The sequence below is a fragment of the Bos grunniens genome, chromosome 2 (genome assembly GCF_055505025.1).
Source record: "Bos grunniens cultivar Pamir isolate PY7600 chromosome 2, Bosgru_T2T1.0, whole genome shotgun sequence".
NCBI lineage: Eukaryota > Metazoa > Chordata > Mammalia > Artiodactyla > Bovidae > Bos > Bos grunniens.
Genome location: NC_141166.1, coordinates 17,167,534 through 17,181,371, shown reverse-complemented (window position 1 = coordinate 17,181,371; position 13,838 = coordinate 17,167,534). Strand labels below are relative to the sequence as shown.

General features: G+C 40.8%; 1 long non-coding RNA gene across 1 annotated transcript; it reads right to left on the bottom strand.

Moving 5' to 3' along the window:
* Positions 1 to 3,677: 3,677 nt before the first annotated feature.
* Positions 3,678 to 10,629, bottom strand: LOC147377667 (uncharacterized). The gene is made up of 2 exons (XR_015140230.1): positions 10,477 to 10,629; positions 3,678 to 3,983 (listed from the first exon to the last, which is right to left on the bottom strand). It is a non-coding gene; the product is annotated as an uncharacterized LOC147377667 (long non-coding RNA).
* Between the last annotated feature and the right edge of the window lie 3,209 nt (positions 10,630 to 13,838).

Sequence of the window (13,838 nt, the reverse complement as noted above, 5' to 3'; positions counted from 1 at the left end):
GAGCTAGTACATGAAAGAAGAGCCTTTCAATACTACTTTTAAACAAAGAAAGTAGCTACTGTCAGAATCATGGCCAAGCAGGGCAGAGAATGGAGAGGACAGATTTGGGAGGTGAGCGGGTAAGTGGAGAATAACCAGCATGAGGACCCGTGGGATTGCTGAAAGAAACCCTCCCCTCAGGCTGTGGTCACTCCGGGTTCCCGTGCCCTGTTGTAGGGAATCGAGTCCTCCCAGGCAGGACTCACTCCCATCTCTGATCATCCAGGTCGAATGGCACCTGCCCAGGCCCCCAGGGCTTGGCTGTGTGTGCACAGGAAAGGCTGCACTTCCTTGGGGCGCTGGTGCTCTCCCTGGACACTCCGGCAACATGGGGAGGCAGCCCCCCTTCCCTTCTCTCTCAGGGACCCCTGTGGGAGAGCTCACCTCCAACGTGGCAGCAGAGGCAGTAGAAAGTTTGCACTAGCATTACAGGGACTGTGTTTCGGAGCCACTGCTGGGGCTCCCCTGGTGTCAGGAGCTACAGTTGTACCACGGCCTGCAAGGCCAGGGGCTGGGTCCACCTCGGCATAGGGGCTACAGGGTGGGAGGCACCAAGGCCCGTGAGTGAGGCTGAAAGTGGGAGCAGAGGTGGGGTGGAGATCTAAAGTGGTTAAGGATTCTGGTCTTGACGGACTGTATTTCTGCTTCCCCAGCAGGTTGCCAGAGGGGAACCAGGAGGACAGATTCAGGATGTAGGCAAGCACCCCAGGAGGCCCTGACAGATTAGGGAAGGCTTCACCCTCAAAGCGACTGGCCTTCCTGCTGGCAAGGCGGGGAGGCCCCAAAGGCAGGGTGACGTGGCGCTGAATGAATATGGGATCTTCCTTGCCTGCCAAGCAGGCCATGTCTATGGCTTTCCCATTACCTTGGTTTTGATATTGTGAAAATAATCAGTGTTTCTTGGGAAAACAGAAATGGATGCATGAAGTCCATGAACTTGCCTATATAAACCTGAAATTGAACAAAACCTGGAACTGTAATTGCCTTTTGAAAAGTCACCTTATCTGGTGGAGAGCTTTGAGTTTAGCCAATCACAAGGAAACCTCCTTTTTATGATATTGTCCCTGTGAAAAACAGAGTGCCAAATTTTTATCATAAGTCTACGCTTTGGACAAGCTTACATCTCTGGAAGGAGAAATTCACTTGGCATTTTGAAAAGTTGCCCCAGAGGCAAGAAATCTTCTCATTTTTCAGTGACTCAATACAAGTTTATAGAAATATTACAGGCACGCTTCAGAGATATTGTGGGTTTGGTTCCAGAACACTACAATAAAGCCATATCACAATAAAGCAAGTCAAATGAATTTTTTGATTTCCCACTGCACATAAAAGTTATATTTATACTATACTGTAGTCTATTAAGTGTGCAATAGCATTATCTCTAAAAAAAAAGTACATACCTACCTTAATGTAAAAATACTTTATTGCTAAAAAGTGCTAACCATCATCTGAACCTTCAGTGAGTCACAGTAATAACATCAAAGATCCCTAATCACTGATGCCTAGACTACAGCAATGATGAGAAAGTCAGTGGTATCATGACACCAGAATGTGACCCAGAAACACGCATCTGTACTGTGTCTGGAGAGAAGCGAGGTAGTGTGGTCCCTCTCAGGCCTGGCTGCCTGTACCTGCAGACCTTGAGCTGGTGGGGAAACCTAGCTCAGGGTGAGGGGGAAGAAGCCCTTAGTTTCCTCCAGAGGCTGACTGATTTGGGGTCAGCATGGTCACCTCACAGGTAGCAGCTCCCTGGGGGCAGAAGGAACCAAAAGCAGGAATGGAAGGAGAGACTGGCCTCCAGGCTGCAACTCCCCCAAATGTGGGAGTTTCTTTGTCTTCGTCTCTCCCAAGAATCCCTCCACTCACCAAAGATGCCCCTCCCCAGAGTGTGTTTTCTTAATATGTTCAGTGGCAAAGTGAGAACACTGTGTTAAAAAAAATAAACCCACTGGCAGTTTCCTGGCAGTCCAGTGGTTATGGCTGAATTCTCACTGCTGAGGGACTGGGTTCAATCCCTGGTCAGGGAACTAAGATCCTGCAAGCCACGCAACATGGCCAACAAACAAACAAACAAACAAACAATCACCACGCATGCTAAGTTGCTTTAGTTGTATCCAACTTTTTGTGACCCTATGATCTGTAGCTCACCAGGCTCCTCTGTCCACAGGAATTTCCCAGGCAAGAATACTGCAATGGGTTGCCATGCCCTCTTCCAGGGGATCTTCCCAACCTAGGGATTGAACCTGTGTCTCTTATGTCTTCTGAACTGGCAGGCAGGTTCTTTACCACTGGCCCCGTCAGGGAAATCCAAACAAAAACCCCATGTCTGGAAATAGGTATTTTCAGACTGAAAACTTGTTCTTCTCTGCAGATAGATGGCCTGGCTGGTAGGGAAGATGTTGGCCAATATTTTCGAACAGAGTTCAGGGATGATTTTTCTTCAAGAAGAACAAAACCATGACGCCTGAACCAGGTGAGTGAGTTCACTGTCTATCTTTTCTCTCCATGGTTGAATACTTGCCATCCATAATGTTTAGACAAAAGTATAAATGCTTTTACAGCTTCTGACAAGATACCACTGGTGAATATGATGCTTGATATTTAGTCAAAAATTCTCAGGGACAGAATCAGGCAGTGGGAAGCCCCAGGCTTCCACCTCATGCCTGTCTGCAGGGCCCAGCCCTGTGGATGGACTCCTTGCAGTTGCAGGAGAGATTCTAAGCTGGTAGCCAGAAAAACAGCCTGATCCAAAGAGGGGAAAACAGGAAGGGGGAGCTAAGATGCAGATCTGAGACGGGTGCTTGAACAGAGCTCTTGAGGACAGGGTTGACATCTGAGGACAGCTCTTGATGACATCTGGCTTCATGGTGGTATCCATAGCACCCAGGCCTCTGCTAGGTACCTTGTAATATATCTTCTTGATGATGTATAAGGTAATTGTCTTTATCCTCATCTCACAGATGAGGAAACAGAGACTTGACCAAGTGGTCTGCTCGAGGCCATAGGATGTCAGTGGTAGACGTGGGATTCAAATCTTCCTGATCTACTGTACCTGGTTGTCTTCACACAGAGCAGACACCATGAAAATGTTAGTTGGATGGATGGATGGATGACAGATGTTGGGATGGAGGAAACTGGTAACAGAGAGAGGAGCTGGGTGCCGTTGGGAGACTTATTCACCAGCTTCTCTTTAGTATCTCTTAAATTTTGCACTAGGTGAATGCATTAGTTTATAAAATGAATATATGAAATAACAAGGATTAATATCTTCCAGGTAGAATATAGGCGGCACTAGTGGTAAAGAACCCATCCGCCAATGCAGGAGACAAAAGAGTTATGGGTTCGATCCTTGGGTTGGGAAAATCTCCTGGAGGAGCGCATAGCAACCCACTCTAGTATTCTTGCCTGGAGAATCTCCATGGACAGAGGAGCCTGGAGGGCTATGGTCCATACGGTTGTAAAGAGTCAGACATGAATGAAGCAATGTAGCACACACACAAGTAGAATAAAAGGCCACTCCTGAAAGATTAAAAATCAGCATAGCTTCAGTTTTCATTTCTTCCCAAAATAGTCTAAGCAGCAAGATGCCCTGGCTGTTGTTTCACTCCTGTACATTACGAATAAATGAGACAAACAGAGACAGGAAATTGTTTATAGCAAGAATGACAGAAAATGGTTAATATTACACTTAAAAAATAATCTCATTGGTCTATTTATTTTTGGCTGTGCTGGGTCTTCGTTGCTGCACAGGCTTTTCTCGTTGCAGCAAGCAGGGGCTACTCTTCAGTTGTGGCGCAGGGGCTTCTCACTGTGGTGGCTTCTCCTGTTGCAGAGCACAGGCTCTCGGGCACGTGGGCTCAGTAGCTGTGGCTCCCAGGCTCTAGAGCACAGGCTCAATAGTTGTGGCACATGGGCTTAGTTGCTCCGTGGCTTATGGGGTCTTCCTGCATGAGGGATGGAATCCGTGTCTCCCACATAGGCAGGCAGATTCTTTACATCAAACCTCCAGGAAAGCCCAATATTACACTTTAATAGGAGATTTTACAGATTATTTGGATTGAAGGTCTTAATAGAGAATTGGGTAAACTCATGAAAAAAATATACTCAGAAGAAAATACATTTATAGTATCTAAGATAAGCCTAATAAGTAAAAATTAAGTTATTTATTAGAGCAAAAGGTTGGAAATAATCTATGAATCTAACAATATGCTATAATTATTCTGGTCAAATAGCTACTGGAAAATTCATGTAGGATACTACACATTTACTTAGACTGATGCCATAGAATTGTATTTGTTGACATGTTGATGTGAATATCTTCAAGTTTTTAAAGTGAAAAAGTTACAAAACACTGTTGAAGTATATTCTACTGGAGGACTCACTTTTCAGTTTTCAATTTCAGAACTTACGATAAAGCCACAGTAGTCATGACAATGTGGCACAGGCATGAAGATAGATCAATGGACTAGAATTGAGCCCAGAAATAAATCCAAATGTGTTAATTGATTTTGACAAGGATGATAAGATCATTCAATGGGAAAAAATAGTCTTTTGAACACTGGGACAACTGGATAACTGTATTCAAACAAGTGAAGTTAGACCTCTACCTCACTTCACATACAAAAATTTATTCAAAATGGATCAAAAATCCAAACATGTGTGCTAAAAGCATAAAATACTTGGAAGAAAACATAGGTATAAATTTTCATGACCTTGCATTAGGCAACAGTTTTTCTTAAGATATGATACACTGCTGCTGCTGCTGCTGCTAAGTCGCTTCAACCTCAACTCTGTGCAACCCCATAGATGGCAGCCCACCAAGCTCCCCCGTCCCTGGGATTCTCCAGGCAAGAACACTGGAGTGGGTTGCCATTTCCTTCTCCAATGCATGAAAGTGAAATGTGAAAGTGAAGTCGCTCAGTCGTGCCTGACTCTTAGCAAGCCCATGGACTGCAGCCTACCAGGTTCCTCCGTCCATGGGATTTTCCAGGCAAGAGTACTGGAGTGGTGTGCCATTGCCTTCTCCGTATGATACACTAAGGACAAGCAACCAAATGAAAAATAGATAATTTGGACTTCACCAAGCTTAAAGCTTACTTTTCATCAAAGGACATTATTAAGGTAGTGAAAAGACAACAGTCCAGATGAGAGAAAATATTTGTAAAAAATATATTTGATAAGAACCTAGAATCCAGAATACATAAAGAATTCTTACAATCCAGCAACCAAAAGACAACCTAATTAAAAATGAGCAAAGGACTTGAATAGAAAGTTCTCCAAAGAAGATATACAAATGGTCAATAAACATCATTACTAGCTGTTATGGAAATGCAAATTAAAACTACAATGAGATGCCACTTTACTAGATAGTACTGCATTCGAATGACTGCGTTTAAAAAATGGAAAATAACAAATGTTGTTGAGGTTGTGGAGAAATTGGGACACTTACACATTGTTGGTGGAAATATAAAATGGCACTGTTATGATATGACCCAGTCCATATGACCAAGCAATTTTACTCCTATATGCCCTAAAGAATTGAAAATGTATGTTCATGCAAAAACTTGTACTTGAATGTTCATAGTAGCTTTATTCATAATAGCCAAAAACTGGAAACAACTCAAATGTCCATTAACTGATGGACAAAGAAAATGTGATATATATATATGAATATGATTTTACGATAAAAAAGAATGAATCAGCGATCATATTATAATGTGGGTGAATCTTGAAAACATTATGCTAAGATAAATGGTTTTTCCAGTAGTCATGTATGGATGTGAGAGTTGGACCATAAAGAAAGCTAAGTGCCGAAGAATTGATGCTTTTGATCTGTGGTGTTGGAGAAGACTCTTGAGAGTCCCTTGGACTGTAAGGAAATTAAACCAGTCCATCCTAAAGGAAATCAGTCCTGAATATTCATTGGAAGGACTGATGCTGAAGCTGAAACTACAATACTCTGGCCACCTGATGCGAAGAACTGACTCATTAGAAAAGACCCTGATGGTGGGAAAGATTGAAGGCAGGAGGAGAAAGGGATGACAGAGGATGAGACGGTTGGATGGCATCACTGACTCAATGGACATGAGTTTGAGTAAGCTCCGGGAGTTGGTGATGAACAGGGAAGACTGGTGTGCTGCAGTCTACTGGGTCACAAAGAGTTGGACACGACTGAGCGACTGAACTGAAGTGAAGCTAAAGAGGCCAATCATAAAGGGCCATATATTGTATGATTCCATTTATATAAATGTCCAGAATAGGGAAATTCATAGAAACAAAAAGTAGATTGTGATTGCCTAGGGCTGGAAGGATGGGAGGGAAATGATGGCATGGGATTTCTTTTTTGGTGTGGTTAAAATGTTCTAAAATTTATTGTGGTGATGGTTGTACAACCCTGTGACTATACTATGAAGAACCAAATTGTACACTTTAAAATGGTGAATTTTATGTTATGTGAATTATATCTGTTTAAATTTTCAAAAAAGTATATTTCAATCTAAATCCAAATGTATGTGTACCTACCTACGAATGTATGTATGTGTGTTTGTACATATGTATCTACCTACAGGGACTTGCCAGGTAGCTTAGTGGTAAAGAATCTGCCTGCCAATGCAGGAGATGGAAGAGATGCACGTTTGATCCTTGGCTGGGGAGGATCCCCTGGAGTAGGAAATGGCAACCCACTCCAGTATTCCTGCCTGAAAATTTTCCTGGGCAGAGAAGCCTGGTGGGCGAAGGTTCTCGGGGTCACAAAGAGTTGGACATGACTAACACACATTCACTGGAGAAGGCAATGGCACCCCACTCCAGTACTCTTGCCTGGAAAATCCCATGGATGGAGGAGCCTGGTGGGCTGCAGTCCATGAGGTTGCTGAGAGTCAGACACAACTGAGCGACTTCATTTTGACTTTTCACTTTCATGCATTGGAGAAGGAAATGGCAACCCACTCCAGTATTCTTGCCTGGAGAATCCCAGGGACGGGGGAGCCTGGTGGGCTGCGGTCTATGGGGTCGCAGAGTCGGAGACGACTGAAGCGATTTAGCAGCAGCAGCAGCAGCAGCAACACACATTCACACATCTACTTACCAGTCTATCTCATTTTGGGTATTGGAATTACACCTACATTTTAAGTTGCTTCTTCATGTGAATATTTATAATTTATATAACAAAGAAAAAAATAAAAGAAAACCCTAAAATATACATGCAACTGCTAAGATACAATTTGTAAAAGAAGGGATGTAAAATGGTTGCACTTTGTGCAGCTCTGCAACATAAAGATATGGTACTAGTAACAGAATAAAGTGAAAACAAATGTGCAAAAGTGGTAAAACTACATATGAGGCAAAATTTGTTAAACTTTTTTTGTGTTATAATCTTTACCTTTACAAGCAGGCAGAAAGTGAACATATTTGTCTTAAATGAATTGAGGTTTTGTTTATTAACTTGCTACTGAAAATGTTAATGACAACAATATCAAGTCTAGATGCTTTTTCCAAAAAATTCACTCATTCTACCAATCTTCATTGAATAGGTTTTAGATATTTCTTTTTTTTCCCCTAAACTTGTTATTTTGTATTGGGGTATAGCTGATGAACAAGCAATGTTGGGACAGTTTCAGATGAACAGCGAAGGGACACGCCCATACATATACATGTATCCACTCTTCCCCAGATTTTCCATATTTCCTGTGAATTTTTCCTTTCACTCATCTTTTCCTGATGTTTTGAATTTTCTTCTTGTTTGGTTTTATTCAAAGTTATTAATTCCTTTTAATTTTAAAATGTATTCAATTTTAACTTTGAATTGTATTTCTTAATAATTGAAACATTTTTGCGTTTATATAGTCTTTAGGTTTTTGTACGTCTTATATTTTCTTGGCTACTTAATCGACTGTACTTGTAGTTTGAAAATATTATATTAGTTCATTTTAAATTATTTTGCATCTTAGCAGATATTCTTATTTTCCAATTAATTTATTTGATTTCATATTTATTCCTGTTCCTTTAAAAATTTGTTACTTATATCTTTTTAAAAAAATTTAGGTGTAAATTTAGTTGATATTTTTTTCCCTTTTTCTTTCTTGTTACCATAAGCCCAAAAGACACCAGAATTTTCTCAATGCAGCTTTAACTGTGTATCCAGTATCTCTTTTTTTGTTTGTCTTTTAAATAACATTCCCATATTTGGTGTTGCCTTTTCAACCTATTAATAATTGTTCCATCACAGAACTTTCTTCCTTTCTTGCCTGGTCATGTGCATACAGGTGGCATACCGGTTTTCTCCCCAATTTTATTGACTGAGAAAGTATGTGTAAAATCTTTGTGTGCTAGGTCACTTCAGTCATGTCCGACTCTTTGCGACCCTATAGACTGTAGCCTGCCAGGCCCCTCTGTCCATGCGATTCTCCAGGCAAGAATACTGGAGTGGGTTGCCATGCCTTCCTCCACGGGCTCTTCCAGCCCAGGGATCAAACCCGTGTCTCTTATATCTCCTGCACTGGCTGGCGAGTTCTTTACCACTTGTGCTAGAATCTTTGTTTATCTATTGTGAATATCTTTATCTTCAAAATTGCAGTTCATTTCTGTGAAAGCCTAATACACATTTGAGAAAGCTCCCTATTTCCTAATTTTTCCCTTTTGGATCAGATCCTCTAATCACCGTTTTGTAGAAGAGAAAAGGAGGCCCCCTCACCACCACCCCAAGGTGTAGGGACTTGCTGACAATCCCTCAGCGGGGCTGGGTCAGAGCCTGTCTTGGGGGCCAATGAATGGAGTATTGTGGAGAGTTTCTGCCAGCAAGCTCCAACAGCACCCTGCCTTTGCTGGCGCTCCGTTCTGTTGAAAAGCTACAGAGCAGGGGGGCCTTGGGCCAAACAGCTTGTTTTGCCGGACTTCCCCTGCAGCCTCCCTGCTGTTCACAGCATTATACTGACCTGCTGTCTCAGGCTTCTCCGTGGCCCTGCCTGAACAAGGGATTATTTTCTAGGATGCTAGCTTCTCATGAAAACAGTCCTCCAGTGGGTCCTGCCATTGGTGTTCAGGGCATGTCCGGGTTTGCTGGAATCCTGGGATGAACACAACTTATTCAGTCAAGCTGGGACCCGCTACTCTTGCTTTTGTACAAGCCTGACTTATCTGAGCCAGGCTTTTAAATTATTCTCTCCCTTTTCTTAAAAAAAATTTTTTTTTTAAAAAAACAAGATTCATAGGTGTGGATTTGTCTTTTTAATCCAGTCTATTATTCTATTTTTTTAAATAGGAGAATTTAGTCCCTTTACATGTTATCTTATAATTGTTCTAATTGTATTACTCTGTATTTTTCTCAGTTAATAAAACTGTTTTCTCTTTAACTTAAAATAGGATTTCTTTTGGATGCTGTGTTTTTTGATTCATTTAACTAAGATCAAATGTAACATTTTCTGAACAACTCAGCTTCCCTGTGTTTTTACTATATTTTCATTTATCCATCAAGTGACCGTGCACATTTCTTTTTATCTGTTCTAATTTAAAAAATGTTTTTCTTATAAATAGATTCAGAATTCTTTTTGTCATTCTCTCAACTTCTTCAAGTCCTCTTTGGTCAAATCCTCTTGGTTTGGTTTTGGCCTTTAGAAAAGTTAAATATTTAAAAATACACTATCACTCTTAATGACAACCATAGCTTTATGTCATTGCTTTTCAGGCTAGGATATGCATATCCGTGGAGACAGGCTATAATACAGTGCATGAAACTATCACTTCTCCCTTCACTGAAATTTTGCTCCCCTCTCCTCCAGTAAGTCTGCACCATGCACACACACATACATTCCCCGCCCACTCCAGCCCCTAAGAAAGGTGTATACTTGAGTAGCCCTAATTCTACTGGGTGATTCTCTTTCCCTTGCTCAGCTGATTGGCTCCAGTAGACCCCTAGCCCAACTCATAGACTGGCCTGAGCCATTCAATAAGATGTTTTCTGTCTAGAATTTTAGAATTCAGAGAGTTAATCAGGGTTGGACACTGAAAAAGGAGAAACAGATTCACCGGTCACTGAAATTGTTCCCCACCCCCACCCCACACATAAGTCCTTGGAGAAGTGTTGATATCTGAAAAAAATATATATTGGGTTTGGTTAGGAAGAGAAAGTGCCAAGGAGAACTTTGGTAGGCTACAGTGTCTGCTCTAAAAGGAAGAATAAAAGCTTCTTATGTCAATTAAGACCATCATTTACAAGATACTTGGCTATTTTATACTCCTAAAAGCAACTACTATATAGGATAACTACGTGTTAAATAATATTAACAAACACATGAATTTTACTATGTGCCAGGCACTGTTCTAGGTCCTTTACATATATTGACTCATTCAAATCTCACATAAGCCTTATGAGATGCTATCGTCATCATCTACATTCTACAGGTGAGGAAAATGGAGACACAGAGAGGTTGGTTAACTTACCCAAGGTCACACAGCAAGTAATTGGAGGAGTTGGATTTCAACCCAGCAGTTTGGTAACCCATGCCTTAAGTGCTATGCCACACTGGTGCTGTATCAGAGTTGCAACTTGAGAGTGCCTTTTCTCTTACACCGGCTTCTTATGTGGCTGGTATCTAGCAGGACACAAGGCATAGAAGAAAAGTAAAATTCTGTCCTATACATATCTCCCTCTGCAGTAAATTCTCCAGCAAAGAAAAGTATGAGCATTCTGGATTTTGTGAATGAAATATGACTCTTTATTTTCTCATTTAAAGTGCAATGATTGTTAGATGACATTTGCAGTTGCTGAGATACATGTATAATTCAAGTCCAAAACCAGAAAAAATATGCAAGATGGAAGATCAGAGAAATAAAAATCAAAATAAGATGATGAGGGAGTATAAAAATTAAGACAAATTTAAAGCTAAAGATGTGGAAATAAAAATTTAGGAAGAATAACACTGTAAATGAGAGCATTTTCTGAAATTCGTATTTAAAGTAGCATATGTAAAATTAAAAAAAAAGAGATAAAAAGGCAAAAAACTATAAAAATTTAAAAAATGAACCTAAAAAGTTAAGAATAATATGTTAATTGAATCCTGATAAAATAAATAGTGAAAATATTTAAAAAGATGAAAATTTAAAGAGAAGTTAGTAGGTTAAAGAGACATTAAGGCAAAAGCTAACACCTATGAGGCAAAAATGGGAATATTATAGAAGAATTTATGTCTTAAAAATTAGGATAAAAATAATACTATGAAGCTAGAAGGAAGAGAAAAATGTAATTTTTTTTGAATTTAAAAAATCTTGTATTTTTACTTTTACAATGAAAAACTATTAAGTATTTTTTTTGTAACTGCTGTATCACACACATGCATAGAAGAAATACACAGAATCAGCATCAGGATTAACAAAAGACAAAGGTCAGTAGGTCAAGACAAGAATGATAAGACATTAGATTCATGGATCAATAAGAAAAAATTGTCAAATAGGAAAAAAAATGAGAAAAAGCAATTCACTGAAGATGAAATGCAAATGACAGTGAATATATAAAAAGCTGCCCAACCTCACTAATAATTGGAAAAATGCAAAGTAAAACAAAATAAGATTGTATTTTCAAGCACAGGACTAGCAGAAATTAAAAAGATTTATGATATCCAGAGCTGGCAGTGATAAGTGCAAATAAGCACTCTCATACACTGTTGGTGGGAGTATAAATTAATAAGCCTATTTTGAAGAGCATTTGGCAGTATCACAAAATTTCAATTTGTAACTTTTAGCCAACAAGAACTCTTTTCCACAGAAATACTTTCACATGAGAACAAACTTATGTACAGGATACTGAAAGCACCATTATTTATGATAGAGAAAATTGAATGCAAATGAAGTATTCTCCAATACAGTAATATTGAATCAATAATTACACATTTGTACAATAAAATATTATATAGATATTAAAAATAGTGAAGCTGACTTTCATGGATTGACTTGGAAAGATCTATAAAACATAGTGTTAAGGGAAAAAATTAAAAGCATATTGGGGATATAAATTTTTAAGACTAAATTTAAAGTGAGATGAGAACAGCATCAGACTATAGACAGACTCCAAGTTGGAAATCATGGTCTGGGTGATCTAGCTGCAGCAGTCTGGGAGGCTAAGAACAATTGATATGGTGATGGTGATATTTTCTGCTTACTCAGAGCCCTCTAAGCCCACCATACTCTGCCTGCACAGGTATGGACTTTATAATGCATCCCACAGCTGATCTGGGCTTGATTAGCTAGTGGTAAAGAACCTGCCTTCCAAGGCAGGTAGACATAAAAGATGCTGGTTCGATCCCTGGGTTGGGAAGATCCCTTGGAGGAGGGCATGGCAACCCACTCCCAGTATTCTTGTCTGGAGAATCCCATGGACAGAGGAGCCTGGCAGGCTGCAGTCCATAGGGTCTCGAAGAGTCAGACACAACTGAAATGACTTAGCATGCATACACGCACAGCTGAGCTAAGACCTTCCAAAGTCACACTCCCAAGCCAGCAAGCACTCTTTTACTTTGGTTGTGGGAATGTGTTCAATTCTCTTTTTTAAAAAAATATTTATTTATTTGGCTGTGCCAGGCCTCAGCTGCATCATGTGGGATCTTCGATCTTCACTGTGGCACGCGGGATCTTTAGTTTCCGCATGCAAACTCTTAGTCATAGCATGAGATCTAATTCCCTGCTGCTGCTGCTAAGTCACTTCAGTCGTGTCCGACTCTGTGCGACCCCATAGACGGAAGCCCACCAGGCTTCCCCATCCCTGGGATTCTCCAGGCAAGAACACTGGAGTGGGTTGCCATTTCCTTCTCCAATGCATGAAAGTGAAAAGTGAAAGTGAAGTTGCTCAGTCGTGTCCGACCCTCAGTGACCCCATGGACTGCAGCCCACCAGGCTCCTCTGTTCATGGGATTTTCCAGGCAAGAGTACTGGAGTGGGGTGCCATTGCCTTGAGCAAGGATCAAACCCAGGTTCCCCGCATTGTGGAGTGTGGAGTTTTAGCCACTGGATTACAGGGAAGTCCTGGAATATATTCAATTCTACCTTAGATTTTTCTTTAACCTATTTGGTAGTCCTTTCACTATCTTTTAACTTCCTTCAAGGTAAAATTAGCAGGTGAAAGGCAATCAAAATGTGTTGTTGAATGAATTTATTCCATCCTATCTCCTTGAAGTTTTTGTGCTGTTTGGTCAGTACGTTGTTCAGACACACACACACACAGCTTTAGCACCTTGCGTCATCTCTGAGGTTGTAATCCCTTCTTACTGAACCCAAGTTACTTGGTTATTTGCTCCTTTCACCGCAATTGGTGGCAATGGAATTGGGTGGGGGAAATGACACAGTCTATAGGACTTGTTCTTGGACTGGGTTATTAGGGTGAGAGTGTGGTGATGAGGGAAAGTGGAGTCAAGAGTGACTCCTGGGTGTCTGGCTTTGAGACAAGGTGGATGTTAGTAAAGGAGAAACCCAAGTTGGGGATGGTGGTGGTTAGAAATCAGGATTGGCACGGAAAGCTCTGGGGCAACAAAAACTTAGACTTCATAACAGACACAGTTCCTCCTAGGGCCAAAATGGAATTCTCCTGGAGGCAGCAGATGGCTCATCTCATATAAGAACCAGGCACAGTAACTCTGATCCTTCACTGATATCTTGGGTCTTGGGGGGCATTCCTCTAAGCCATTAACTGGCATCCATCAACCAGAGACCAGACAGACAACATCACTTGGAAACTTCCATGCCCATACCACTCTGAAAATACAGAGTTCACCTACAATTCCCTGCAGTTCTCTAAGAATATGCCCTTCATAGCA